The following is a 3,902-nucleotide window of genomic DNA, read 5'->3' as shown; positions in this document are numbered from 1 at the left end:
GCCCCCGCGGGGCGGCGCGTCCTGGGCACCGGGGGGGCTCCCGGAGCCGGGCTCTGCCCAGCCCGCCGCATCCCTGCAGCCTCCCCCGGGCACCGCCGCTGCTCCGAAGCTTTCTTTAGGAGGCGTGTCCCGGTTTTTTCCATTTATTTGCCTGGGCAGACGCAGCCGGAGCGGACCGGGTGGTTCCGGTACCGGCAGGGCCTCGGCAGCAGCTGCCGGTGAGAGATCAGCGCCTGGTGGGAGTGCGGCGATGGCTCCGCAGCCTTCCCTGAGCCCTGAATGCCTCCCTTCGGGGACCCAAAGCAGGCTATCCCCTGTATTGTTGCTGCAAGATGGAGGCGCAGGGCATCGTGCCATCATCCCCCCGGGAGCGGAGCACAGCCGGCATCACGAACAGTTCATGGCCAGGGAACAGCGAGCCATCAGCTGTGAGCTGGGGGGCTGCCGGGGCGCCGGGGTCTCCCCCTGCATCATCCCGCGAAAGGCAGCGACATCAGTAATGGGAGCCCTCCTAAACACTGGCACAGAGGAAAACAAGGGCCAGACACGGCTTTAGGAATCAAACGTTGTCTTAGCCTCTAATGCAACCCAGTGCTTTTCCCCGGCAGTGTTTACCCTCGACAAGGTCAGCAGTGTCTGCTCAAGGAGCCTATAGCAGCTCTGGCCTCGAGAGAGGAGCTTTTTATATATTCCCTTCCCGATTCATTTGCTATTCCTGCTCCGCACGTGACTCTGGCTTTGCCCACACTAGGTTACATGGATAGCTGTCAAAGCCATTTCAGAAATCTGAACAACGCTGTCATCTTCTGAAATAACCGAGGGAGCGCTCAGAAAGCCGGTGGTGTCTACAATAAGCACAGCGCTTGTCCTGCTCGGACAGCAGAGCTCCCTGGAGGTGTGAGCAGGGTACCCGTGTCAGGCTGTGCTCAGACAAGGATGCCCGTGCCAGCGATGTGCGAGGAAAGGCTGGAAAGCTTTGCTCCAGTAGAGATCACAGGGACGTGGGAGTGTGGGAATGAAGCCTGGAGTAGGAGCGATGGCTTGGCAGTGCTTGTGCGGGGATAAGCACATGGCAACATTTATCTGGCCAGGCAGCGATCTGCTGCTGCTTCGGATGTGGGATGCAGAACTCGTGTCATGGGGAGATTCAGATATCTCCTGTTTGGAGAGGACATCCTCATGCCTGGCCTGGGCTACTGAACAGCCTAAGCTGTCCCCAGTGATAAGAGCAAGGTGGGGGCCAGTTTGGACAGATCAGGGGTTCCCAGGCAGCAGCAGGCAGCAGCCCTCCACCTGCCCTGCCCTGAGGCTGTGCAAGAACCATAGTAAAGAAATGCAATGCATGCCTGCTCCCATGAGGAAATCGGGGCTGAGGAGTGTATTGTCTTAAGGATTAATGTTAATGCAGTCTTAGTAATTATTCAGTCAACAGTAATTTACTACTGAGGACTAATTCGAAGAGCTCAGAAATAACTATGCTTAGGTTGCAAATTTTGCATATTTAAAGTAAGTGGTAGACAGACTCAGTAAGTGGTAGATGATGTGCTTAGGTTTATCTGGTTTGCAGTTGCATGCTTAACATATTAAAATTTCTCCTGTCTGACATGAAAACACCACAGGGTTTTCTCTTATACTGTGAACCTGCATAAATTATCAGTTATAGAAATCCCTTGTGTTCTAGCCAGCTCTACCACAGCACCACAAGCTCTTGCTGCAATCACCATAGCCCAGAGTTTTTCCTGGGTGCTGCCCAGCTTGCAAAACCTACTTGTGACCCAGCATCAGGGATGCTTTAACCCAAGCATGGAGACTATGTAAACCACATGAGAACAGTGTCCAGTGAATGGCTTGGACTGTTGTGGAGCAAATTCACTGTAGGGGAAGGACCAGTCCTAGTTCTTGCAACTGACCCTCCTTAAAGAGGTCAGTGCATATGTCCAGAGAAGGGCAACAGAGCTGGGGAAGGAGCTGGAGCACAATTCTGACAAGGAGCAGCTGAGGAGCAGGAGGTATGGGAGTATGGGAGGCTCAGTGGGGACGTTCTTGCTCTCTACAACTCCCTGAAAAGAGGAGGTAGTGAAGTGGGGGTCGGTCTCTTCTCCCAAGGAACAAGCAATGGGATGAGCAGAAATGGTCTCAAGTTGTACCAGGGGAGGTTTAAGTTGGATATTGGAGGAAATTTGTTTGTGACACTGACACAGGCATGTCACAAACCATCACCATCCCTGGGGGGATTTAACACGCGTGAAGATATGGCACTTGGTGACATGGTTTAGTCATGGCCTTGGTAGTGCTGGGGGCTTTTTTTCACCAAAATAATTATATGATTTTACCACAGCCTTTTAAAACACACTTTCAGCTATTAGATGAAGAGCAATGTGTGGGAAATGAGGTCAGAGAGATTCCTTTTAACTGAAGTGAGAAGCCAAGGAGCCAGCACAGTAAAGGAGGAATACTTCATTATAGGGGGAGATGGAGCAAATCCTTGAATGGCTGAGATACCAGCTCTAGTGCAGGCACTTGGCTCTTGTGGAAGCAGGAAGCTGCACCAATGGCTGCTGGATGCCACAAGCTGCCCCCAGCTGTGGAGGAGCCCAGTTCCTGCTGAAGTGCAGTCACATATAACCCTCCTCACCCAGTGTGACACTGTGCCACTGCTGGCATCAGAGCTCCTGCTCTACTCCAGAGTGGGGTGGTACAGCCCACAGCAGCTCTGCTCTTTCTGCTAGGGCACACATCCCACTGGACCAAGAGCATCTGGGAAAAAGCTATCTTTGGCAGCCTTTAAAAAGGCCCTTGACTCATCTCAGCCTTTCTGTTCTCTCAGCAATATAGTGCAAGTACCGCTTGGAGCAGTGCCAAGAGTTGCCTGATGCTCACTTGAATCCAGCTTGTGGAACTTGAAGCTCTTAGGGGCATTATGACCATCACTTCCCAGTTCCTGCTATTGGTGAATGAACTTGTCTCCTTCTAAGCAGAGCCCAGCAGACAAGCATTCGGTGTGAATGATTTTTCATCTTATCTGTGCTAGGAATCCTGTAAGAGATGGAGTAAGGATGCCTGTCTTTAGCACATGTGTGAGGATTTGGGATAAACCTTCCCAGAGCCCATCTACTCAAGTGCAGTCAGCTTTCCTGAGGTTATCCACCACTCATGAAGGACTTTAGTAATTTTGCCTGTGGTGCAATGTCACTCCAACCAGGGAAGAGACATTGCTTTGGCCTTGGCAGAGACCAGCACACATTTTCTCTGCAGCAGGAGCAGGTGCATTGAGACAAACATGTTCTGCTTCCCTGGCCCCCAGACTTTGGGTCAGAGCTCAGTGATATGGGTCAGGGCTGCATCAGAGCAAGGACTCGCCGGAGGTCTTGCCAGAGAAGAGATGAGATGAAATGCTCAAGCCCATCACTACAGTGTAAAACGACCTCTCCCAGAGAGATCATTGCCAGAAGTTTCCCAAAGCGCTGCCCTCTGGGTGGATTTGGATGTTCTCACTCGGGCACCTTTCCACCATGCCAGGACTCCTCACAGAGCCCTCTCTAGTCTCATCCTGCTCAAAGCCGCTGGATATTTCCATTTTCATCACTAGATGGAGCAGGAGACAGCACAGCACCCGGATGGAGCTCTGCCTTGCCCCATGGCCCCGCACCCAGACAGCTCCTCTGGCCCTCATCCACTTCCCACATCCTTTATAGACCCCTGCAGCCCAGGCACACCCATTTACCACTATCTCCCTACAGATCCCATACATTCCTCTGCATATCATGCATCCAGTGTCCTTTACATTCCCTTCACTCCTCCAGATGCTGGGAACATCCCTAGGACATGCTGCCTGGGGAGCTGGGAATTTCCATTCCAATGACAGATTAGACACCTCTTGGAAGGGTCATGGGCAGCTGGTG

Source organism: Cyanistes caeruleus, chromosome 15 (genome assembly GCF_971803275.1).
Source record: "Cyanistes caeruleus chromosome 15, bCyaCae1.hap1.1, whole genome shotgun sequence".
Classification (NCBI taxonomy): Eukaryota; Metazoa; Chordata; class Aves; order Passeriformes; family Paridae; genus Cyanistes; species Cyanistes caeruleus.
Note: the sequence above shows the minus strand (reverse complement) of the source record.